Source organism: Pelmatolapia mariae, linkage group LG17 (assembly GCF_036321145.2).
Source record: "Pelmatolapia mariae isolate MD_Pm_ZW linkage group LG17, Pm_UMD_F_2, whole genome shotgun sequence".
Lineage (NCBI taxonomy): Eukaryota > Metazoa > Chordata > Actinopteri > Cichliformes > Cichlidae > Pelmatolapia > Pelmatolapia mariae.
In genome coordinates, this window is record NC_086242.1 from 8,605,808 (window position 1) to 8,633,239 (window position 27,432).

The 27,432-nt window shown below is 40.7% G+C and overlaps 1 long non-coding RNA gene across 3 annotated transcripts; it reads right to left on the reverse strand.

Annotated features, from left to right (window-relative positions):
- Positions 1 to 3,710: 3,710 nt before the first annotated feature.
- On the reverse strand, positions 3,711 to 26,944 carry LOC134646761 (uncharacterized). Of its 3 annotated transcripts, none has more exons than XR_010096781.1 (8): positions 26,844 to 26,944; positions 20,661 to 20,763; positions 20,412 to 20,503; positions 19,360 to 19,593; positions 12,108 to 12,293; positions 11,710 to 11,761; positions 11,454 to 11,589; positions 3,711 to 3,963 (listed from the first exon to the last, which is right to left on the reverse strand). It is a non-coding gene; the product is annotated as an uncharacterized LOC134646761 (long non-coding RNA). The 3 variants fall into 3 exon arrangements; XR_010096782.1 differs by having other exon boundaries at positions 20,642 to 20,763; XR_010096783.1 differs by having other exon boundaries at positions 20,661 to 20,758; positions 26,844 to 26,941.
- Between the last annotated feature and the right edge of the window lie 488 nt (positions 26,945 to 27,432).

Below are 27,432 nucleotides of genomic sequence, written 5' to 3' on the forward strand. Positions count from 1 at the left end.
GGTGAGGCCAAATCAAGAGAGGAAAAATCCGTGCAAAGCAAGTCCACAGACACGTTGCAGCAGAATAACAGGCACCTTTATGATACGTAGCTGCACAAAGTAATATGGAGGTGAAACCCCTTCATTTTTGGATCATGATTATTATTACCCTTTTTTCACCAAGAACTCCCATTGATAACAGAGTGTCTTTTACAAAAGTAATCTTGCTACACTATCAACCATACAACCTAAAACATCTAAAACAAAAAAGAAGCTAGAAATACAAAAAATACACAAAGTCCTCAACATACTACACAAAAACATTACTTATTATGCTTTTAAATTGAATAATTATTTCATTTAAATTGATTAGGAATTTTATTTTTCAAATATTTTTTATAATTTTTTGTATTAAAAATGTATATTTTATTAATATTTTTTAATACAAAAAAATCAGCAAGGAGGACAATTTGTATTACCCATAGCGAGAACCGATGTAGTTATAAGAAGTCTTTTATATGGAGCTATTAAGGAATAGAATTGGTGTCACTGCAGATAGAGAGAAACACTTTTGACTGTGGTTAGAAACTGTTAACGTGAGCCTGGATCTGTAAAAGTTATATGAGTCATAATTTGTGCTTTGAGGAGCTGTTTTTTGTTGTGTGTGTGTGTGTGTGTGTGTGTGTGTGTGTGTGTGTGTGTGTGTGTGTGTGTGTGTGTGTGTGTGTGTGTGTGTGTGTGTGTGTATTTTATAGCAAACCATCAAAACGTAAGGATTTGTGACCCCAGGAATAAAGCTGCTGCAGTACTTCAGGTAACAGGGATTCTGATAAAATAAACTGAAGATAGAGGGATGTTTAAATGTAGGTGTTTTTAATAAATGATCCCATGTCCAAGGAAACCAGGAAAGTAAAAAGTAACCATTTAAAGTGTAGCTGGTAGTTATTAGTATGTGGACAGAGAGGGATACAGAGCTCAACTGAAAGTTTATCTAGAATGGGTTTACAGAGGGAAACATGCCAGTGCTGTTTAATAGGGAAATGTGTGTCTCTGTGTGCATGTCAATAAAATTGACATAAAATACACCACTGGTTATTTTTGCTTGCGCTTTCTTCCCTTCAGGTTACAGAAAGCCTTAAAGAATGACCAAAAATGCAAAACAGCCAAAATTATTTGATTGTGCTTCATGTTCGTTCATGTCTTTTTATTGTTTGTATTTCAGTTAAAAAGAAAGAACTTTCAGGAAACCAATATAGAGCCTGACACCAACAAACACAATCAAAAGCACACAACTCACACCGAGAGGATCCGTGCCGAATTTTATACACTAAACGTAAACATATGCACATCAAAACAGCATAACAGGAAAAAAGGGCCTTGTTGGGATTCCATTGCTTCCATTTTTATTTATCTGTGCAGCTTTCCTTTTTCATGTCCTCAGTGTGTAAACTCCTCCACCTTTAATGATTGTCACTAAGTTAAAGCAGCTGTTTAAAGGTACATTGGTGCACTGGTATAGAAAAAATCAGAGTCATCAAAACATGAAAGAAAACTGCAAAAGTCCAGCTGCAACGTCTCGTGCGCAGATGTTCAGAGTGTCACAATTCAGTCTCCTCATTGGTCAGTTAGTTAATTACATGTAACATGACATGCGTGTACAAAATGCTTTCATCCAGTTGCAGTCAGTCAAATGAGGAGTTCAGAGCAGTTCTCTTAAACAGCATGACTATAGCACAAAGACTCTGCAGCATGTTGGTTCAGTTTCAACATTAGTCCAGTCAAAGCAGATACATGTAAATGGAAGAATATGACATGAAAGCAAGAATAATGGGGAAAGTTAAACAGACACCCAAAAAGTGATGAGGATGGAGGAATTGCAGGGCAAGAAGACAAAGAAACCAGTAGGTGGGGAGAGATGAATTGGAAAGCTTATCTGTATATAAAAATATGTGATCCATTAATATTGTGTCACTGGTATTTGCCAGTCCCTCTATGTTTGTCCCACAGCTTCTAAACTTCATACAAAGTTCACCACAGTGACGGGTTAGGATCTATGTGTGCATTTTACAAGAGTCATCTAAACACTTTTCTTGATAGACTTAAAGAATTTTAAGCCAGGGATGAAAAAAAGCTGTAAAACCACTATTTGTGTCCAAATATATTCATTTTAGGATATTTGGTGATTCTACCCTGGATGTGAGTGTGAATGTGAACATTGGTGGATGTCTGCCTCTACATGACTCTCCAGGATGTACCTGTATCACCTTATGAAGAAGGTAAGTGAATAAATGGAAATGATTTCATTTCAAATTTCATTGCAAATATAAAGTCAACGCGTAGCTTGAACGGCATGTTGAGACAGTCATCTGCTGAGGGTGGTTGGTGTTTGTTTCTGGGGTTGTCATCACATTTTATAAATGTCAGAGGGCGATGAGACGGCACAGTGACTGCTAATTATTTACAAGCAAAAGTCTGTTGAAGTCTTGTTGAAGCACACTTTGTTCTTAAAGATGGAGTAAAACCATAAAAAGTAGCTTACAAAATGCTGTTTCTCTACAAATACATCATCAGGCATAGCGAGGTTCTGTGCTTATAAGTGACACCTGCTGGAGGTAAACGGGTGGCTGTAGCACAGACCCTGTGACGTCTCCATAAAGATCTGGACGAGGTAAGGCTTTTGCCGTCTTTCTTTAATGTGTGTTTCCTCTGCCAGTGACAGAGTAAAACTTCCACCTGCTCTCTGGTGGTCAAGGTGAGCAGGATGGGGTTGAAGGCACTGTTGATGGGGAGGATGAAGATGACAACCCAGCTGGAGATAGTATCCCGAGGAAGGAAACATTTCACAAGCGACTGACATTTAGAGAAATTGAACTGTGTTGATGCTTTTCAGCAAACTATTCTATAAAGTAACACAGTGACCTATATTAAAAATCCATGTAAAACCTCTAAGATACTATAAGGCAGCTGTTTCACTTCTTACCAGGTATCTGCACCTCCAGCAGCGGGAGGACTTTCACCAAAAATATAGGAATCCAGCAGAGGGCATCAGAGAACACTATGAAGAAAAACCTGCTGGCCATAGCTACATCTCTGTGCAGTCTGCTCCTCAGGTCGGTGGCAGTGATGCCGGTTTTAAAGATGGAGCAGAACATACTGCAGTAGGAGAATACAATCACCAGGAAAGCCACCAGGTTCAGACCTAAAGAGATGCTTTTCATGCTGGCTGGGACTATCAAACAGCGTTATGCAGTTCATACAGTATTAAACAGTATTTAAGCGGTTTTGAACTGAGGAAAAGTGTGCAAGCCGACAGTTCTGCTTCACAGATTTGTACTGCGTAGTTTTTGTACTTTACACTTTGTATATTTTGTGATAATGAACAATTTTGCATTGTTTGGATTTGCAATTTGCAAATCTGGAAATGGTCAGTATTTTGGGGACTTCTGGTGATATTCAGGGGTTACTTTATACCTCATATCATACCAATAGAACAAAGGATATCACTCTTTTGTTCTCCACACAAACTGTTTTCCCTTACAGCTAAGATTACTAGTGGACTAAAATGAGCCACCCGCACTTTACACCTACTGGAGGCATGAAGCTCGCAGCTAACAGTTTGTGTGCTGATGTTAATGCCAGAGGAGGGTTTTGTTGGGTTGATGTAACTTGAACATGTGTTGTTTTTTTGTGCTTTAAAAACAAATTCTCTCACTGAAGTCTTAAAGGTTGTTCCACACTTTCTGATCCACTTAAACACCAACCTAAAGATGATATTCCAGCAGCACAAACCCAGTCTTTCTTCAAAATAAGAGCGATAATTAGTTTGTGGACAAAGACAACAGTTGGATGACCTTCATCAGGCACATTATTATGACTAGTGCAACTTACCCCTGTCTGAAGTTTGCCTGGGCGCAAATTGCTAAAAGGGAAAACGATGACGAGGAACTACTCCAGAGTCAGGTAGGTCAGGAGGAGAACAGAGACCTGAGGAGAAACATGCACCGCAAATAAAAACATGTTTTTAACTTAAAAACTGTAACACTGCTTTGAATACTGAATGCACTGTTATAAGTAGAACCTCTAACAGAGGAATCAACATGCAGAGGATGGAAATTGGGCTCAGATCATTTATAAAGTCAATTTTGTGCTAATGCAGTCTAATGATGATTTATCCTGGAAAGTGCAAGTTCTGAACAACAACAACAACTAAATGCAATGAGTGAGAGTGAATTATAAACACGATTTTAAAGTAAAAGAGGGCTTGATTTGAGTACTTTACTCTGAAAACATGACACATGTATAATGCAGAGCCGAAACAAGCTGATACGGTCAGTGAGTGGAACAAAGGATTATTTAAATCTTGAAGCTACTTTAGCTGAAAACAGCAGGGCAAAAGTACAAGCAAAGGCTGTCAGTCTGCTGTTTGCCTCAGATGTCAGTTTGTCTGCTGTCTATTTAATCACTAGGAGGCTGTAAAACTATGAAAGGAGTCCCATATGAGTCGATGAGCCAGTGAAACTCAGGTCTGATGACAGCGATACTGAAGTGATTGTTGTTTGAGATATGTTGAACTTTTGTGTTTGGAAATCAGACGAGAAACCATTTGTTACTTTTCAAATTCTATATTTATTAAGTTATGCAGGCTTGTTTGCACAACAAGGCTAAATAATTATATAAACCTTTCTGAATCTAAATAGTGGACTTTGGTAGAATTAAAAAATAAGTGCAGTGCAGGTCTATGATGATTTTCAGTGCTACTATCATCTAGTTTTGATTCTGCTTCTGTCTTGGTTAAGTCCTCAGTAGTCCTGATGTTGAACTGTTGTAGTCCTGTTTTAATTCTGGATCAGTTCTGGGTCTGGTTGAATTGGGGTTTAGTCCCTGTGATACAGCCCGACTTTGTTCTGCCTTGCTGCTTAATAAGGTTTCCTGCATATGTGATATATATTTTTTTCCTATATGAAGTCATTCTTTTTTTTGAGCAACACTCAAAACAAATCCTATTAATCTTTCAGTCATTTCTACCCTCACTTAATTTCCTTTGGCTGCTCAGCTCTCACACAGTGGCTCAGCTATGCTCCAATCCCTCCATATTGTGGCCAATCACATGCGAGGATATAGGATAATATCATTAAGTGAAAAACAGAGAGCGGTGAGGAGGGCTGTGCGAAAGCAAAACCACATAAATATGCCTGACACCCGTAAACGAAGCAGCATCTTTGTCTCGTCTTGGTCTCGATACCCTCTGGTCTCGGTTTAGGTGGTCGTGACTACAAGTCTAATCTACAGTGGGATGCAAACGTTTGGGCAACCTTGTTAATGGTCATTATTTTCCTGTATAAATGGTTGGTTGGTACAATAAAACATGTCAGTTAAATATATCATACAGGAGACACACACAGTGATATTTGAGAAGTGAAATCAAGTTTATTGGATTTACAGAAAGTGTGCATGTTGTGGAAAATTTAACAATAACCTGCAACACACCCAGTGAGCTTGATTTGAAGTGGGTTTAATAAACACATTGCAATGTGGAGAGAGCATCCCAGTGAAACACCAGGACCATCTCTGAATTGTGGCCACCGGCCTCACATCTTATATACAGACACACAGACAAAGAACATCCACAAACTCACATGTGGGCCCTTCTCACGGGGGGGCTATACCTCCTCCCTCACAGAGACAATTATGACCTCGTTTTCTGCTTGGCCATCACCTTTCTAACTACTGAACATCAGCACCATTGTGCACTCAAAGAATTCACAATGTGCATCCTCCCTAAAGTCAGGCGGAAAAAACAAATTCACATTTTATGGTCATCTTCTCTCCATCTGGGTCTCCACCCTTTGTTCGAAGGAGATCATATACAAAGGTCAAACAGCATTCGTTGTTCATCTGCAAAGAAAACTTCAAGCTGCTCTTTCATAAGAACCCGTTGTTAAGATAAGGAAGTTTTTCAGTGTGTGATACATTTTTCGCAGTTTATCATTAAATCCATCGACCCATGTTTCCCAATTTATTAACTGTTTCTGTAAAAGACCCTCTTCCCCCGTGTTATTAGGGATTGAGGCACACATGGCTCACCAAACACATGCCTTACTATGTTTACTCAGACAATGAGGGCCTAATGCACTTACGCATCAGGAACTGACATGCTAGATAATCAGTCTAGCTACCCCATGCTATAATTACTCCAATCACTTTTACTCAGGCTCAGGACTCTGAGTTTGTGATGTTCAGAGAGTCATGTAAATGCATATCATTTATAAAATGATTAGAAACGTCACACAAACGTAAAGGTAAAAACATACTAAGCTTTCCAGGGAAACTGATTGGCTGTTTAAGCAGGTGTTATCTGCATTCATTCGCTGATCCCTCTTAGGCGCCACAGAGTCTCACTCTGCAGTCGCTGAGGTAGAGCTTGGCACGCTCTTGTTGGAGGAGGGCGCTCTTTTCACCCCTAACCCTCTCATTCCAATGCAGCTTTATGGTTATTGCTGTGGTTCTGGAATCTTCTCATGATGGCTAGTAGGGCTCCAAACCGCACGACCTTTGACCTCAACCACTGCCTGGGCTGTCAGCTATGCCATGAGTGTTTCCTACTTCTCGCTGGGTCTCTGAAGACTTCTGATCAGCACCCAGTCTCAGTCAGGAGATTCCACCCTTGGGATGATTTCTTCTAGTAATACTCTGGCTGCTGCACCTGTATCTCTTTACTAGGAGGGAAAACTTCTAACCATTTGGAAAACATGTCAACCATCATCAAACCACATTTTCCTTTCAGTTCAGTGACGTTTACTTATAGATCATCAAAACCTTATCTGAACATGGACTTACGCCCTGTAGAGGTTTAATACCTGTACATGAACTATTATCTCACAAACCACAGTAAAAAGCCATGGACAAAACATCAGAAAAAACTCGTGGAAAACATAGAAAACATTGTTTCATGTTAAACCTGGAATCCCTCCTTTTGACACATGGTCTCTCCCATGAGTCGACTCATCAGAACTAGGAGAACAACAAAAGAAAAGGTTTAGTTAGATCATTTCTCAGACAACATCAGGGCTTCTCCTCCGCAGTAACTTCTCTCTAGCCCTGTAAACCCTGTGTTAGAGAATAAAATCAGCATTAATGTCATGTTAAGTGGGTCTAACTCTTGGCTCCGTCTGGAGCCTGCATCCACACCACAATTACCTAGAAACCAAAATTGGTGTATAAATACAAACTTCACACTTGCAAACAAATGCAGGGTCATAGCAGCAATAAGGCATCCAACACCACAGACACAAGTGTGCCACGTGCAGTTTATTTCCCCAAAATCATTAAAACATTACTGTGTCCATAATTTGCACAAATCATGGATCATCCCATATGTTTAATCAAAACTACTGCAACCAGTAATTTTTCTTAAGTAATGTCACTTGTTTTCACACTTTGAGCTCAACAATGATATGATAATGAGCCCCACACTAAGATGTTCTGTAATCACTGCACAACCTGCTTCATTTCACTCATGCATGTCTGTGTCTGTGCCGAATCCTCCACAAAGACCCTCAGAAAAACAAACATTAGCCGCGGAGCGTCTGGAGGTCAGGTCTGGATCAACAGATTGCAGAGGTGCTGCTGTGAATCATGTGGTCAACCCTCCTTTTCTGTGAAAGGAGTGATACAGCATGTGTTTCACAGTGAATACACATTTTCCCACTGTACAGTGTTTTACTATAACCAACAAGCAGCCAGTAAAACACAGTTTTCTCCACACAAAATCAGTAACACAGAAAAGTAGCAGCTAAAGGTTTTTTCCTAAGTGCACCGTTACAAAAAAAACCCAAACATATTAGGCCTTGTTCAGGACATGTCTAAATATATATATAAAAATAAACCTGTGTTTCTCTTACAAAAAGAAAACAACCCTAACCTAACTGGCAAAATCAGCCTGGTACTAAAACAAAAAAAACCCCAAATCTGCCAGAAATCACAGGAAAAGTTTTGCTTTCTGGTGACACAACATGCTGTAGGGATTAGAACCTGCCATGCAGAGCTGCAGTCACTGCTTCTGTTCATGTTCCCCACATCATATTTACTGGTTGCCCACAACTGCTCCAGAATATCACACAATGCTGGAAAGTCTGGGGCCAACCAACATAGTTCCACCTTATACACAGATAATTTTTTCCCCTTTTTTATTAGCAGCTGCACAGTTCACGCAACACCAGTGTTCACCCTTTAAAGCTTCCATATCAATGTTTTATCACTGGAATGTGAATTTCTTCCCCAGGTCTGTGCTTTTTCACTTATTTTTCATTTTCACAGACCCATCATTTCATTTAGCTTTTCTCCTTGTTCCCCTCCAAAAGTAAACGTGTAACATGTCATGATGTATTTCACAAAACAAGTTTGTTTTGATGTATTCAGAGGTGTGTATCTGGGTGCAAGCTTCACCCATACATCAGAAACAGGAAACTCAGCCCTCTGCTACATCTTATTCACTTTAATAATCCACTCATCAATATTATCACAGAAGAGGATTTCCGTCATCAGTAAATTACTTGTGCTGCACCAATCAAGCAGAAAGCATCTCACAATTCACTATATTAACAACCAAATTTATTGTCTGATCACTGGTTGGTCAAACCAGAATCTCTTTTCCCTTTCACAAAAGTTAAACTGTAGTCCTGCAACCATAGAGAGTTAATTGGCAGCAGTGGATACACTCAACATTTGATAACAAGTGTCTGTTAAATTTACACTATTTTAACACACACTCATTGCATGTGTGTGTGTTAGCAGGCAGGTGTAATGGATGTGTGTGCAGTGGAGCTGCAGAGTCAGCAGGGCATGTCCTTAAAGCTGCCTTTCCTTCACATTTCTCTGTTTATGTGTGTTTGTGTGCGTTTTATTTTGACCTTTTTTGTGATCCTACGGACTTTTCTGAACCTCCACAAGACAGCCGGCCACAGTTTTCCAACCCAATTTTCATGTGTTCTCACATTAACAACAGCAGACTTCATTTTCCTCCATGCTCTCTTCTCCCCACTTCTCACAGCTTCTGTCTCTCTCATGCATCTGCAGCAGTTCACAGTTGTGGCGTGTCCCAGTGGGCCGTTCTTCTTCAGCTTCGCCTTTTGTCATTCACTCTTTTCAGTCTCTTCCTTTGCCATTTCAACTCCTAGTATGGCAAATGTGAAGCTCAGTCTTCTCAAGTCCATTCACACACAATGATGTCGCAGGTGAACACATGCAACTAGTGACAGGAGTGCTCTTACTATAGTAAAGTGAGAAAGTGATATTACTATAACTAATATGATATGATTAAATATGTGATTAACACACGAGAAAAAGAAATCTGCCACCACAGTGCAATAATTGTTTAAACAAAATCAGGCAGGCTCATAAATTTTGGCAACACAAAAAGCGGCTCTGTTGTGCTGTGGGCGGAGAAAAGGCTTCCTCTGCATCACTGTCGCATACAGCATCTCCTTGTGTAAAGTGCGCCGAACAGCGACTCCATCTGCTGCAACATGATGTTGTAGGTCTTTGGTGCTGGTCTGTGGGTCGACTGACTGTTCTCACCGTTCGTCGCTTCTGTCTGTCCAAGACTTTTCTTGGTCTGCCACTTCGAGCCTTAACTTGAGCTGAGCCTGTGGTTTTCCATTTTCTCAATATGTTCCTAACTGTGGAAACAGACGGCTTAAATCTCTGAGACATCTTTCTGTGTCCTTCCCCTTGATAGGTTTGTAGCTTAAACCTATTCGCTGGAACGTTGAAGACAATGTAATTAGGTTTTGAGACCCCCATGTTGCTACTCTTCAGAGGAAATTAAAAGAGGAGGGAAACTTAGAATTGACCCCCTTAACCTCTTAAGCCCCAAGGGGGTTTCTGAGCTTCCTGCTCGAAAATGTAATGCCCAAATTAAATTGATTATTTCTCTGCAATTACAAACTCTGTCCTTACAATCTTGGTATCAAAATAAAGCTAACACTTGGGAAATTTAATCAGAGGTGCAAATATTAAAGCAGATATTACTGTGTCAAAGTTACTGAGACTGGAACACAGAAAAAGTAAGTAGATTTTATTCTCGCCTAATTTTCTTTTTGTAATTTTTAGCATATAACCCTTTTAAAAATATGCCTCAGCTCACATTTGGTTCCAGAAATCCAGTAATCAACATATAAGCATCATCTGTGCAAAGATTTATGTTTCTAAAGTAAAACAGTGAAAAACTACAGCCCTGTCAATACATGAATATCCAGACGTTGTACAAAAATGTCCAATTTTGGCACACAATTGGACACCATGCCAGTTGATTTTTTTTAGGTATTAAAGAGCAGAAAGTAATAAATTTTATTAACAGGCCTAAAAATGCTTTTTTTAAAAATATATTTTGGAAGAATTAACCACACATTTACATGGTAATGGCCCTTTACTGCAGTGGGCATAGAGCGCTTCATTGGCCTCTGGCCCTTTAAACTCCGAGGGGCTGTAACTTTGATTTCTTTTGGTCAATTTGCATGATTGACACCTCTTTTTAATCGTTTTAGCCAATAGATTCAAAATAACGATGCCACGTTCATGAATTTTGGTCAGAGTGTGGTGAAACTTGGTGTGTGCAGTCAGTGATAGCCCTGGAAGCTAACCAGCCTATCTTTAGCCGGTTACATGAAGTCTAAAGAATTTCTGGTTCGGTTTTGTTTGTTTAGCGGACCTTTGCGCATTTACGTAACTGCTCGTTTAATCGCGGCTTGTTTTCGGTGTGTTTGGTGGTTGTAGAAATGGTTTATATGACATTTTAGCTGAGATTCAGAGGTTTCTGTGGATACCACACATGTCTGGACTTATATTTCTCACCCCGTGTTATAACCGATTAAACGTGATCTCCTCCTTTTTGCCCCCGATACCGGGGGCGTGGGGCTTAAGTGGTTTTAAATACTCTTTCTCATTATTGGATTCACCTGTGTATGTAGGTCGGAGCTCACTGAGCTTACAGCCAATTTGAGTTCCAATAATTAGTTCTAAAAGTTTTGAAATCATTAAAATAACAAAAGTGCCCAAATTTATGCACCTGCCTGATTTTGTTTAAACAATTATTGCAAACTTTCTGTAAATCCAATAAACTTCATTTCACTCCTCAAATATCAATGTGTGTGTCTCCTGTATGATATATTTAACTGACATTTTTTATTGTACCAACCAACGATTTATACAGGAAAATAATGACTATTAGCAAGGTTGCCCAAACTTTTGCATCCCACTGTACTTACTGTATATGTATATCTGAATACTGTGGTTTTAACGCGGTTCACCTTCTGCAATGACCGACCATCACCATAATCATCCTCATCTGATTTCAGGCTGGTTTGGGAATATTTGCGCCTACATTGCTTGGAATAAATCCTTTCAAAGGAAAGTATTTCATGATCCAGTTCATGTGTTCATGTGCACAAACAGCTCCAATATTTTAATCTTCTCACTCTTTTTTGACTTGGCCCCGGGTCGATGTTCATGGGACTCGTCCTCCAGGCCATTTTGCCTCTTGTACCAGTCGAACAGAGTCTTCAGGATGGATGGCAGGCAGTACCCAGCAAGAGAACTCATAGAGCTGATCAGCTGGACAGATGACAGGAAGAAGAGAGGGAGCCAAGAGACAAAGGATGGCAAAAAAGGTTAGTCCTGTTCAGAATATGTGACAGTGTATAGTAAGTATGTGTCCACATGAGGCGCACACACCTGGTCAAACTGTGGCTCTTCTCCTCTGCAGAGATTTGTTTAGCGGCTTCTCCTGCCAGATAAGAACAGACAGAGGTGGAGAACAGCTTCTATTTGATCGCTGACTGTGGAGTGTGCGTGGGTTTCTCAGGTAAAATACAATCCAGTAAACACAGCGATAAAGAGAAGGCCTTCCCTGATTTACTGCTTTGTCCATTTAATGCTCGGCTGGAGAGTAAAAAAGGTCGAAACTGAGATTTGCATAAAATGTTGAGCCAATAAACACCGCCATCAAAAGGTACTATGACTAATAAAATGAAGTAAGATGGGCAAAATGCGTGTTTATGATGCTGTAACACAGACAGAAGTGGACTAAGCGTCATGGAGAGAAAAGAAAGAATCGCAGCTCGGCCGCTCACCAGTGGTTCAGCCATGATGATACAGCTCTTGCGTTCAGAGAGCAAGGTGAAGATGGCAAATAAGCTTTCTAGGACAAACTCGCCCGGCTGGCTCCACGTTGACAGGCGCCATGACGACGGGGCCCTTCCTCTCACCCGAAGGGCCGCTGGCTGGTGGGATGGATGGCTTCAGTCCCACTGGAGAAGCTGATGACATATAAGACAGGCCCGTTAGTCTGAAGTGCTCTGACTCTGTGGGTCCCCCCTAAGTTACAGTAAATACTTCTGTGCTCCCAGCCTGCACACATTCTTATCAGCGTCACTGCTAACCAATGTTCCCTCTAAGCTGCGCACTGCTGGCACGGTCTCTGCGCACAGAAAATCTGTGTTGCACACAAAAAAAATCTAACCTGAATTGAAATTAAAATAAATACTTTAACAATTCTGTTTTGCAGTGTGAGTCAGTGAGCTATGGGATTAGAACGATGCCACCTTATCTCATAGTCCAGCCATTGATGCGATTCACATTCGTATATACGCAGCTAATCAACGTGGTTGACAGGCTCTGACAGCGCCCTTATGCGCCCACACCGGCGTTCTAGCTAGCAAAGCGGCGTGGCTGATGACGAGTGAAGCCACGTTAATGACAACGTGTACAACCATTGTGTGTGTCAGAACAATGAGGCGACTGCTGAATGTTACAGGTGTTACAGCAGTGATACATCCACTGTTGTCAGGCCTGCAGGTATCAGGCTGTTGTTCTCCTTCATCTCATAGTGGACAGAAATTATTTTTTGGAGTGGCACAAATAATTTGTGTGGCATCAGATTTGATGCAGAACAGCTGATTGTTCTGTAAATAGTTTGAAATGTTTGTTTAAAAAGACGCCTTGGCTGCATTTTTAGGTAAAAACAGCTGCAAAAAACTTTGTTGTTTGCATAACTCAGTTACTTTTTTAAAGTAGTAACTATATCATTAATTGCCCAACATTGGTCATTATATCCTGTATTTTGCAGACAGAGTTACAGGACTCTCTCCCAGACCACAGACTCATATTACAAGTCAGAGCTTTATAAATATATAAAAAAAGGAGGTTGTGTTTTCAAAACTGGAGTTCAAGTTATTTTTACTTCCAATAGTGTTAACATGCTGCACAGGTCATGAACAAGTTTTAAATTTTCATTGTAAGTGGGCTGAAGCAGTTAATTAAAAGTAGTCTAACACAAATGCTGTAATTTGATTATTTTAATAAACCATGTAACTTGGATGCTAGCGTGACCACATTGCACACGTGTGCTGTTGCTCACAGTGGTCCAAGGGACGCTCAGGGAGTTTGTGTGTTCGCTCGGACACATGAAAAATTAGAGGGAACGTTGCTGCTAACTGGAGCATATTTAACGCTAAAGTTGTTTGAACTACAGATGTCATCATCTTGGGGCCTTCAGCCTGTTTTTGCTTTCTGAACCATGACAAATGGAGCTGAATATGCATTAGAAGTTCATATTTGCAATGCTCTCATGGTTGATGATTCTCACTTGTAGAGTAACCAGGAATGGGGAAGTGTTAAAGATCATCTTCTTGAGCATAAGTCGTATTCAAACGAATAAAAACCACATCTGTGTATTTAAATGTCGACTGAGTTGTGGCTCGGTGAAAGACGCCGACTCTGGCGATCCTTACACGATCCTCCCTGCTTTGCATTCAGGCAGCTGTGGTGCAGACTCATGCTTTCTCGTGCTTGATCAGATGAGAGTCGAAAGTCGTGGCGTCCCAGGAAAACTGCGGTGGAGCACTTCCTGCGACCATCTGTAGACCATTTGCATGACTCAGCAATAAAGGGGGTAATTCAGCAGAATTCTACCATGTCCAGTCAATACAAGTCTGCCTTGGTTTAATTACACTTTTATTTTAATTGGAGATTGACAATAACAACACTGTTTTCCTTTGAGCCAAAATTTCATTGAAGGAAATTTCACTGCAGCTTTGATGCTGGATGGAGACAGCAACACATTTTAAAACCCTGATTTGGACTGTCTTTACAACACACACACACACACACACACACACAGCACTAATGTTTCTATTGTTACCCTCTTCTGTTTTATATTGTGCTGAGTGAGCATGCCGTCAGCCTGACCAATAAGAGCCGAGAGCTGCAGTGATAGGCAGGCTGAACCAGCAAATAGCCAGAAACATCTGGTCAGTGCAGCACCGCCTCAGGTACCACGTACAGCTTTTAACTGGCTTCTGACCCCAAACAAACATTTATTATAGCTCTATTATGTAGGAAATGTAGGAGACGCGGACATAAATACACAGAGGGTTAACGAGGGAAGTGGGAGCACACGGGGAACACAGGTGACACTGATAATCATAACGAGACACGGCAGGAGTAACACAACACTGACGGAAGACTATCAAAGTAAAACAGGAAGCACACAGAGACGCAGACCAGATTGGAAGAGAACACAGACGTAGCGGGCTGGGGAAAACATGGAATAAAACACAAGGAGGAGAAATGAGGCATGGGGACTGGCAGATACACAGAGGGGGCACACAGGGGGTAAGGTCACGAGGGGAAATCAAATAAGCAACATCTTAACAGAACAACCTAGGGACCCTAAAACTGACAGCAAATCAAATTCAAATTCAATTATTTATTTGTCACATACACAGTCATACACAGTATGATATGCAGTGAAATGCTTACACAACTGCTCGTGACCTAAAGAAGAAAAAAGAAAGACTATGAATAGGATAAGAAATAAATATGAAAATTAAAATTAAAATGGTACATTTGACTAGGAAAGAATAAGATCAAATATAAAAATTAAGTTCAAAATAAAATAACTGTACAACAACAAATTAGAATGAAGGGTAAATTTAACTGGGAAAGAACAAGATAAAAATATAAATTAAAGTTGAAAATAAAATAACTGTACAACAAAATACACAAATACACAATATAGAAATATATAAGAATGTATGAAGAAATATAGAGTGATAACAGCAGCTGTACAAGTATTAAATGGCAAACAAACAACAACAACACAAGACACACAAAAAACCAGGTAGAAGTCCCAGGACCATGACATGCAGGTGGTTACATATGGTTAAAATGATTCAAATGCACTAAGTATGCACGTTTTTCATATCAATATAGGCCATAACTTGATTGTTGTCTGTAGCCCACATGATTAAACACTTTAAACATGTGAGTTTAGATTTGATCTACTGTATAGCCTGTATAATAAATTAATATGTAGCCCAATAAGTATAAAATCCAGAAAGCTACACAACATGGGGCGGTTCATTTACAAACACAGGTCTAACTTGAGTTTCACACAGTTTTTATTAGAAACAATCAAATTGTTAAATGCTTAAAGTACACAAAATGTCAGAAATCTGCACCGTCATGAACAGAAATTTAAACCTAATTTTTCGTGATTTGTTGAGTAACCCTCCGAGGTCTGAATCCCACGTTGTGCACATCAACATCACAGATTTGTACAAATAAAGTTTATATTTATATGTTTTGTTGCCATAGCGATGCCTCCAGGGAAAAATGAGGGCGCAGAGCAAGAATGAGACCATATTAGTGGATATATGCTTTGATAACTTTGCCTAACAATCATAAATGTTTTATATTTTGTGTGTGTCCTCATTATTGAGCTTTAATCCTGCATGAAGGCCAAGATGAATCTCTTAGAGTAGAACTTTACAGGAACTATTAGAATAAATGAAAATAATAACACATTGACTGCTTTAGTCTTTTACATCCACTTCTGTCTGTTTTTTTGTCTCCATTTAAAAGATATCAAACTCTGATCAAACAACTTGATGTAAAAAGAATCTCTGCACATTCTACAGTCTTTGATGCTAAAATGACATCACAGCATTTAAGCATGTTTTGAATGAAAACATCAGCATATGAACACAAAACTGAAGACACTGCAACCGTATGAACGCAGACCACTATTTAGTGACATTTCGACGTTTCCCCGAGGATTAACTGCTCTGTAATTTACCAAGAACTAAAGTAAGCTCACATTTCAGTTTGTAAACTTAAGATCATTTACTTAAATATATGAAGCCTGATTTTCCTGCCTGCCAGGACAGTATTTATGTACTTTACATTGTGCAAGACTAGACTATATTTTCCAGGAAAACAAATGAAGACTTAACTATTTGTCAGCTGATGTCATATTTGACAAACTATACATGAATTAGAAAATGTTCTTAATCATATCTTGGAGTGACAGAAGCTCCTTTTAACACGATTATTTCTGAGATTATTTTGTTCATTTAGGAAAATAGAGAAGACTTAAGTTTTGTTCTCAAACAAACTATTGGAATTTCTGAGAAACTGAGGCTGCGTCCACTTGTACACGGCTATTTTTGAAAGCGCAGCTTTGTCTTTTTGTTTTTAGCGTTTATATGTGGAAGGAGATATTTTTTCAAAGCTGCACATGTGGACTGGATTTTTTTTTTTTTTTAAACGAAAAAGGAAAACGTCCGTTTTCAAACATAGCCGTGTACGTTCGGACGCAGCCTAAAGTCATCACCAAAAAAGCAAATTCTCTGAACATTCTGAGTTGAGGTTTAGTGATCATTGCTGTTTTGTGTTCCTTGTAGTCAAAATGAGTGAAAGTGGTGATGGATCACAAAACAACCGTAACGGTAAGCACATGTGCTCAGTCTTGAAATTGATGAAAAACAGATTTTCAGCAGATAGTTATGGATGCTAATTAAAAGATTAAATGATCTTGCAGGCCAACAGGTTAACCCACGATCAACTGCAAGTGGAGATCAGGAACCTGCTAATCAACCAGTTAACCGACGAGCTAACCGGCGAGCTAACCGACGAGCTAACCGGCGAGCTAACCGACGAGCTAACGAAGATATTGGTGGACTCCGGGGCTTCGCGAACGATCTTTATCTTGCTCTTTGTGATATTTGTTTGTTTGTGGATAGGCTAGTAACTTCAGTGCTGGAACAATATGACAATTACCTTTACGGTGACACTGACACTGACGATGACGATGATGATGACGATGACAACAATGTCATCGTTCAAAATATTAATGTAAGGGAATTTAATGCCAATGCTGTCAACAATGAACAGCATGAGGATCATAATGCTGTGGTTGTTGTTGGCATTGAAAATGAGGATTCGGATGAGGCATTTGAAGACTGTGTGGATGTTGACCAGCACATCCCAGAAGAGGACCCTCAGCCAGGTGTATCCAGGAGGAGGTCTAGAGAGATGGATGAAGAAGATGTGGAACCATACAAAAGAATCAGACGGAGCGAGGAGTTTTCTGATGATGACTCTGACTTCTTCTCTGCTTCTGACACTGATGGCGAGGGCTGTCCTCGTGTTGGTAATATTGCTGATGAGGACATCAATGAGCAGTCAACAGAAGAAGAACCGCAGCCCGGTGGATCCACGAAAAGGTCCAGAGAGGAAGATGTTGACGAAGAAGAGCGTGATAGCAAAAAATCCAGGCTTGCACACTCTGATTCGGGGACCAGCTCAGCTGTGTACGACCACTCTGAGAGCAGCAGTGATGAACTTTTTGAAGATGCACACGAAGAGCTTGGCAACCATGAAGCTGGAGGCTCGAGGAAGTGTTCCCGAGAGGATTTTGAGGAAGAAGAGGAATACTTGCCTGTGTGCAAATTTCGGAGGTGTTCAATTGAGTCCAGCAGCAGCAGTGATGAAGACTAACACTCTTTCGACGGGTTTCTTCAGTATCCTTTTAGAAGGCTGATGGCCTACTCAGGTGACCCTGAATCCTCCATGCTGCAATAAGCTGGGCATACACTGTGCTGCGATTTTTTCAGTCGCGTTATTCAGCTCCTGCTCAAACTGTACGATTGACTCGCAGGGGTGAGTCTTTTCACTCTCATTTCTGCGTTTGCGCGTGCGCAGTGTAAGACGCTGCGGTGATGCCCTCAGGACAACCGACAGGACTTCAAACAGGTTTGATTTTCTTACCAGCAAACGATTGATGATCGGGAGCTGGTCGAGAAGTGTTAATCGCTTCTCGTTACCCCATATAGACGATGCACGACACACGATCCTCCAAACGGTCGCACGACTGAAAAATCGGCTCAAAATGGGCCAAAAATCGCACAGTGTATGCCCAGCATTAGGCTGCCGGGGGATTCCCATGATGCACTGGGTGTTTCTTCTTCACCCACTATGTTTAATAGACCTCTCTGCACTGAATTGTACTCGTTAACCTCTGTCTGTCTTTATCCTGTTTTCCTTGCCCCTCCCCAACCGGTCGCAGCAGATGGCCGCCCCTCCCTGAGCCTGGTTCTGCTGGAGGTTTCTTCCTGTTAAAAGGGAGTTTTTCCTTCCCACTGTCGCCAAAGTGCTTGCTCAAAGGGGGTCATGTGATTGTTGGGGTTTTCTCTGCCCTGTCTCTTTCCTTCTTTTTATCTATCCCTCCTTTTTCCCTCCACCCCCCCCCTCTACCTGTCCTTTAATCTCTTCTTTTTCATTTCCTCCATCATCTCTCTACCCTGTGTTCGTTTTGAGAACACAGGGTAGATGATAATAAATGATAATAAAATGATAACAATTGGCTACATTTTGCATGTGTCAGATCATTTAAGTCTGCTTTTGTGTATAATATGCATACTTTACTTGTTGCTTCCAAATCCCAGAAGGAAGAAGAAGACAAATAAAAAATGAAACAAAAATATATTTCTCTTTCTTTAGTGGATAGCTTTAGCAGGGAGTTTTTCCTTCCCACTGTCGCCAAAGTGCTTGCTCATAGGGGGTCATATGATTGTTGGGCTTTTTTTTGTAAGTATACCTTACAATATAAAGCGCCTTGAGGTGACTGTTGCTGTCATTTGGCGCTCTATAAATAAAATTGAATTGAAAATTGAATAGATGTCACTGTGATGATTTCTTCCCTCCATAGAAAGCTTAGACCCAAATGCAGATTCAATGCACATGGTTAAACTATTTATGAGACTTTGCTTAAAGAGAGGGAATGGAGAACGTGGCTCGAGCTAGGAGTGTCAGCAGAGAGCAGGAACCAGAGGAAAAGCTATCGAGAGACTGAACACCTGGCTCCTGATGGGAACAATCCAACGGGAATTCTGCAACAGAGGGAGAAGAAGTTGCAGGACGGGTAAGGGAGTTTGAGGGTAGGATTAGTATGTTGGCAGAGGAGACCTAAACACAGGGAAAACAAGGTTAAACACAGGGAAGGAGCAAGCCAGAACTGGAGCAGAGGTGAAGCCTAGTTACCACTGGAGATGGCAGAACAAACTGGCGAGGAGTAGCAGGCAGCGCTGGTTTAAGAAGCCCTCCTGCTGATTGTTTGCAGATGAGGCCCAGGTGAGATACTGGAAACTCCACCTCTGAAGTGTGGACACAGTATCCCGATTCCAAGTGGAAAAGCCCCTCAGACACTTCCATGGTGCATGACAAGAAGGACGAGAAAGCATTCATTGTCCATCCATCCGTCCGTCAGCGTAATGCCTAAAAGTTTATTCAGATGTAAATATATTACATTTTTAAATAAAGATCATCAGTGTTTTTAATGACGCTGCATTTCATTCACGTGTCTCTATTGGACAGTGTTGTAGAAGTTAGAGAAGACAGGAATCACTTCCAGCTTGGCCTGACGTTTGATCACTAGTGATGTTCGATACCACTGATTTCCTTTCCGGTCCGATACCAAGTAAAATTCAGGGAGGTATCGACGATACTGATCCGATACTTTGTACAAAAACTTTACTCTTTTATTTTATCTCAAATTATAGCGTCATAATGATTACAGGACATCAGATTACTTGTTCTTATCACTTAATAATGCAGAGTTCATCATATAGAAATAAAAAACCTGAAGTTGTGCGCTATTTGAACACCTTGCCTGCCTGCAGCATTAAAGGACTCCCTGAGAGACGTCTGTCTCACCCTAGCAGCACCTGTCCTTCTCCTCCTCTTCAGTTCGCCTCAACATAAGCTCCTCATATTCTGTGATATGATTTACTCTGAGGTGTTTGACAAGGTTAGTGGTGTTGCCACAACACCTCACTTTCTTGCCACATGTATCGCAAACCACGCAGGTGAAACTTTCTTTGAAGTGGCTCATCGAAGTTGTAATTAATCATCAATTCCCACACAATGTGAGAATGCAATCAATTTGTTTATCAGGGGAAAGGTGGGATTTTTTTAGGACACTGGAGCCTAACATTAACTGGTTTCATCTTTGCTTATTTCCATAAGAAGAAAAACATACTGAGAAAGAGATCACCAAAATATACATGTATGTATAAATGTATAAAGCCACTTACATAAAACATGAAAAGGCGGAGCAGCGATGCCCATCTCAGCCAGCGTATGATGGTGGGGCAAGATGGCAGCTTCCACAACATGACGCCAGCTCCTATGTATTTTTAGTAGATAAATGATACGTTTATGACAATGTATCAATTGTTGGAAGATGTAATTACACCTTAATTATGTAATTAGAAGCAAAAAATGATTTTTTAATCAAATCACCTCAAAAAATTACTGTACTTACTTTCTAATTGATTCTTTACCTCTAAAAGGGGCGGCTGTGGCTCAGGAGGTGGAGCAGGTCATCTACTAATCAGATGGTTTTTGGGTCGATCCCTGGCTGCTCCAGACTGCATGCTAACTGTCCTTGGGCAAGACATTAACCCCAAGTCACTCTCTGATGCATTCATCAGAGTATGAATGTGTTTGAATGTTAGATAGAAAGCACAGAAAAAGGGCTTCTATGAACAGGTGTGAATGAGGCAACCTGTACAGAGCGCTTTGAATGTTCAGGTAGAAAAGCACTGTCAAAAATGTCTGTGTTGATTTCTTTTGGACCTCAAACATTACTCACCTTGTTGCAGGTTTCTTTATTAATGCTGAAAACCCAGAATGGAAACTGACCTTACTGCTTCCTTTAAGCATCTAGAAGCTGCTTGACATCTTTACAGATCTATCTATATCTTTCAAAACTGTCTATAATATTTCTTTACAAATACATATTACATATTGTAATTTTGCTGTTGTTAATTCATCTTTCCACCTGATAGAAGAATCCCTCCCTATTATGATTTCAATTTCATCGCTGGACGAAGCTTCAAAATTTTCATTCATGCCACCAGCATTCTGTATATCCAAACTATTGCGGCTCCTCCATCCAAAGGCCGCGGCAGGCTAAACATGAGGACACAGATGACGCGCAACAGTAAACACATGAGATACACCTCTGTACTATTTGCTACTTTTATTCCACACACAACTGTCCACTATACAAATCGGCACACGGGCTCAAACCTTAAACAAATGCACAGACTGCACAAATAACTGCACCATTTACTATGCCAAATTACAACATTGGCCTATTGCATAACTGCGCTCAAGCTGCAGTCAACAGAAGGTTTCGCCTCATGCTCACCCTACCTTTCTGCTCACCAACATCAGGTGCCGTGAACAGGTGAGTGCAACCACATTTATCACCTAACACACCCATGAGTCACGCCCCACACCCGTGTACCAATACAGTGAGTGCATTTAAACCAACCCACTTAATCAAAAAAGGAACAGCTCATATGACTCCTACACAAACTACTGGCTAACACATAGATTAAGCTCGTCAAACATCTTTCTCATCAGTTCTTTGGCAACAACAGAATGACTTCAAGGCGTTGCCGTGCATTTGTGTAGTATGTTGGGTTGATGGTAGCAGGGGCGATTCTAGGATCAGAGCTTTGGGGGTGCTGAGCACCCAGAGAGCTGCTCAGCCAGGCAAGATCAACTTTACTCATCACGATGAGACGTCTTCCCTGTCTCTGTCAGTCCCTGCATCCCTACATGTCTCCAGTTGTCCCGAGTTCTCTCTGTCTGTCTCCTCAGTGCATTTAAACCCCTGTACCTCCCTGTCCTCATCGTCTGTTGTCCTCGTCTCTGTTATCAGTCATCATAATTTTACCATCTCTGTGCAAGTCTGCAAATTTCTTTAGTAAATCATAAGATTCTTAAATTCATCAAGTCTCTCTGTGCCTGGGTCCTCGTCACGATACATGACATCACTGTTTTGCAACTTTGCCTATGGTACAATGTATGCAAAGATCTTTACTGCAGATACTACTATGGCTCTGTAGATTTTTTTTAAATTTTATTTTAACCCATGTTGCCTCACCTTGACTGGCAAATCTGTCTATCACTTTTTGGTAGTCAACTCTCTCAAGCAGTTGAACGGTTTCTGTTTTGCCTGTCACTTTTCCTTGTCTGTTTTCTTACCTGCCTCTTCCTGACCTTGTACTTTCTCCTCACGTTCCCCTCTTTCCTCTCTTCCTCTTTGGACTGACAATCATATACAAATAGATTATATTCAATTAGATGAACAAATTAAATTAATATGAAAAAAAATACTGTTAAGATCACTAATAAAAAGTCCTCTCTCAGTGGACAATTTTAAGTTTTACATTTTAAATATGTTATATAAAATTCAACGGGAGCAACAGGCCGGTCAGATGTCGCTGATTTTACTACAGAGTAGGACGGGTTGTAGGCAGGGCTGGACTGGGACAAAAAAATCGACCCAGGCATTTTGACTAGAGACCAGCCCACCAGGTATTACAGGAAAAGCCATAAAGCCTTTGAATGAAAACAGATGCTGTTGTGACAGTGATGTACACTGTCTTGTTGGTAAATTTATGATTTCTATACATTTTACATCAGATAAAAACTTTGGTTGTAAAATTCAGACAATTATTTAATAAAAGCTAAACATTTTAAATGAGAATAAGAAAGAAAAGTATTTCTTTGTGCCCCCCTTCCATGTTAATGCCCTACCTGGCCCCCTGGCAAAACTTTGCTAGACCCGCCCCTGCACAGTTATGGTAGATGGTAAATGGCCCTGCCTACAACCCGTCCTACACTGTAGTAAAATCAGCAACATCTGACCGTCCTGTTGCTCCCGTTGAATTTTATATAGCATATTTAAAATGTAAAACTTAAAATTGTCCGTAGCCTGCGGACAAATGTACATCTTTTATTAGATGAACATGTGGTTTCCATAGTAGTACCTGCAGTAAAGATCTTTGCATACATTGTACCATAGGCAAAGTTGCAAAACAGTGATGTCATGTATCGTGACGAGGACCCAGGCACAGAGAGACTTGATGAATTTAAGAATCTTATGATTTAATAAAGAAATTTGCAGACTTGCACAGAGATGGTAAAATTATGATGACTGATAACAGAGACGAGGACAACAGACGATGAGGACAGGGAGGTACAGGGGTTTAAATGCACCGAGGAGACAGACAGAGAGAACTCGGGACAACTGGAGACATGTAGGGATGCAGGGACTGACAGAGACAGGGAAGACGTCTCATCGTGATGAGTAAAGTTGATCTTGCCTGGCTGAGCAGCTCTCTGGGTGCTCAGCACCCCCAAAGCTCTGACCCTAGAATCGCCCCTGCTACCATGTTTCCCTCTCACCAGATAACCAAACCGATATCATGACCAGCAGCTTTACAGCTGTGGCTCCAGCAAACATCAGCTGATACTAGAAATTAATATTAAATAAATTCTAACAACAGCTGATCAAGCTTAAACGTGCTGCTGTTGTTTAGTGCGACATCCGGCGGTTTCCTCTTTCTGGTGCAAAGTGAGTGATAAATAAACAAGAGATAAAAGCCGATCAGCTGATCATTGATCAGTTTCATGATTGAAGTAGCAACAGGAGAGGGAGGGGAGAGAATGAGAGGAGAAGAGGCAGCAGCTGTGCAGCAAAGACACAGAATAACTCCAGCTTTGTCTTTTTCATTGTAGCTCATGTCCGGGACAAACTCTTCCTTTTCAGCTCAATACGACATGCGTAATATTTTCTGTGAATACGGGAGGGTTGGCAACTCTAACTAACCTTATGAATAAAATAAAGTTCACTATCAGTAACATCAAAGCACCCACCCAGCTATATAGAAACCCGGTGTTCCAGATCAACTGGTGTTTAGATCAACTGCCGTTGGTCGAACAGATGTGTGGCAGTCTTGCGTTTCAGGAGCTGCTACCGACAAACCAGCAAAAAAAAAAAAAAAAAACTCCAAATGTGTCATCTGTGACACTTGTTAGTTCATCTCAAACACACTCCGTCAGTCTTGATGCTGTTGAACAACAAAATGTTTAAAAATGTTGTGAGTTTACCTGGTGATATCCTCATGTGCGACGCGATCGCGAAAACAGCAAACAATTAACACCACGCCGATGTTGTTCACAGGACAGCGAAAGTAAACGATCGGGAGACTCTTGTTGTCGTTATCATCCCCCTCACACGTTTTATTTCTCCGGTTTCAGTGTTTTTGCTTCACAACTAAAGCGTGCAGTTTACTTTGTGTGCACTAACATGGACTCGAGTCAACCAGCGCCACCTCTGGCCAAGTGCCACAGCCTACAGCCAGATCAACTTGTGACACACATCTGCACCACGTTTGAATTCGTTTCATGCACAATACATTTGTACCTTTCAATTGTGTCTGTTTGTGCGTCATGCAAATAAACCTTTGAAATGAATGAAATGACACTAATATTTCACTAGTGTTGTAACATCACATGTCGTTAGCGTAGTCTGCCTGTGTCTTTTCTCTGCGAACAAACATTTTAGAGTTGGTTGTTATATACAGTCTGTATAAGTGTGGTCAATCTAATAAACATTTGTAAGGAGATGGCAGTTACTGTGAATGTACAGCAGGTGATTAGTAACAAACAGTCAGACAATGACCCTGACAATCTCATTCAATCTTGCAGATTGAATGCACCTTCTGCGGAAAGTGGTACCACACAGTGTGTGTGGACTTCCCCTGTGCAGAAGGCGACTACAAATGTTGTGGGTGCTAAATAAACAGAAAAAATTGATCCCTGTTGTCTTTGCTTACTGATTGTTTTTAGTGTTGACAATCCACATTGCTGGGATTGCATCTTTCAACATGTTTGTGGGTAGATTTGGATGTACCAGGTGTAAGTGCAGCCACTCAGCCTCTACTCAATGTGATCATAGCAGCAGGTGCAGATGTGTCACAAGTTAATCTAGTAGTAGGATATGGTACTTGGCCACAGGTGGCAGCAGTGGACTGACCTCCATTTGAGACTGCTCCAGCTGCTATGTGATATTGGATCTGCTAAAAATTGAAGATCATATGCAAGTTTTGGAACTTAAGCCTTATATTATGTTGAAAAACAAAAAAATGATATTGATTTTGTTGCGGGTCATTTTGGCCCGTACTGTGTAAATCCACTCAGAATTGTCAAAAAACTGCAATAAAACAATAGCAACTTTATTTTCCATTAGATCAACATGTGGAACGCAGACATACAACAGTTAGACTTTCCATAACTATTTTAGGAACGATTTGGTAAAGGTTTTTCGTTCTTACAAACACATTTCTTTTGAACTTGCCCAACATTCTCAGTTTTTCAATGTTCAACATTTTCAATTTTGTCCACATGATGGACAGAATGTAATTGTGTGCTTTCTACAGATGTACTTCTTGCATTTCTCACAAAAAGTGCTTGTTTTAAAACAGGAATCTTCCTAACTAAGATTTAAAACAAAAGATTTCTACGTCTCCTCCAGTCCCAAAAACAGATGACACACCTGAGTCACTGACTTTCTTAAATCCACTCACTCTCACTGGCTCTGTTTATTACTAATCACTGTGTAACTGCTGTAAATTCACAGTAACTGCCATCTCCTTACAAATGTTCATTAGATTAACCACACTTATACAGACTAACTACCAACTCTCCAGCCATGTTGATGGATTGCCTATATTGGCTGGAAATATTCATTTCCAGAGAAAGGACACAGACAGAAGATGCTTACAGAATGTGATGTGACAACACTAATGAACCATTGATGTGTCATATTTGTGCAAGGCGTATTTCATTGTTATGAAAAAAGAGAATATTAAAATCATGATGACCAATTGGAGTGGTGATTTCTATGACTTTGTGTATATAATTTGGAATTTTGTACAAATGTAGGCCAATAATAAATACATGATATCATTTCATTCATTTCAAAGGTTTATTTGCATGACGCACAAAACAAACAGACACAATTGAAAGGTACAAATGTATTGTGCATGAAACGAATTCAAACGTGGTGCAGATGTGTGTCACAAGTTGATCTGGCTGTAGGCTGTGGCACTTGGCCAGAGGTGGCGCTGGTTGACTCGAGTCCATGTTACTGCACACAAAGTAAACTGCACGCTTTAGTTGTGAAGCAAAAACACTGAAACCGGAGAAATAAAACGTGTGAGGGGGACGATAACGACGACAAGAGTCTCCCGATCGTTTACTCTCGCTGTCCTGTGAACAACATCGGCGTGGTGTTAATTGTTTGCTGTTTTCGCGATCGCGTCGCACATGAGGATATCACCAGGTAAACTCACAACATTTTTAAACATTTTGTTGTTCAACAGCATCAAGACTGACGGAGTGTGTTTGAGATGAACTAACAAGTGTCACAGATGACACATTTGGCGGTTTTTTTTGCTGGTTTGTCAGTAGCAGCTCCTGAAACGCAAGACTGCCACACATCTGTTCGACCAACGGCAGTTGATCTGAAACACCGGTCATGCTAGCTAGTACACAGTAGGAGTTATTGTAACCGACTGTAAAAAGTCAGCACAACGAAAATAAACTACACCTAAACTTGGTTTATATCTGACCCAGATAGACTGCAGGTCATAACTTCTTACCTGAAGTTCAGTTCACCTGACACTCAGACCGGCGGCCGCCTCGGGTCTCTCCTCATCCACCTGCTGGCCTCTGTGGGAGTTCCGCCATAGCCTTCTTCTTCTTCTTCTTCTTTGTGTTTAACGGCGGTTGGCAACCAACGTAAAGGAGCATTACCGCCTCCTACTGTTCCGGAGTATGGGTCAGACAGTGAGCTTACAATCTGTATCCAAATCAAACAAACAAACAAACAAACAAAAAAAAAACACCTTACACTCTTTCATAAACACCTATAGCCTTCAAAAACCCCACCAGTTCCCTCACCTGTGCCCTACTACCCTCCAACACACTCTTCAGATTAAATTCCCCGATTCCCCGCTCCTTCAATCTATTCTGCAGAACTTTCCTCTCCACATCATAACCCTTGCACCGCAGTATTACATGCTCTACCGTCTCCTCCTCCTCCTGGCACACTCCACAAAGCCCCGTCTCATGTTCTCCTATCATCTGTAGTGTTTTATTTAATGCACAATGTCCCAGTCTAAGCCTGGTAATGACCACCTCTTCTCTCCTATTACCCCTATACAACCTATACCCTGCCACCTCCTTCTT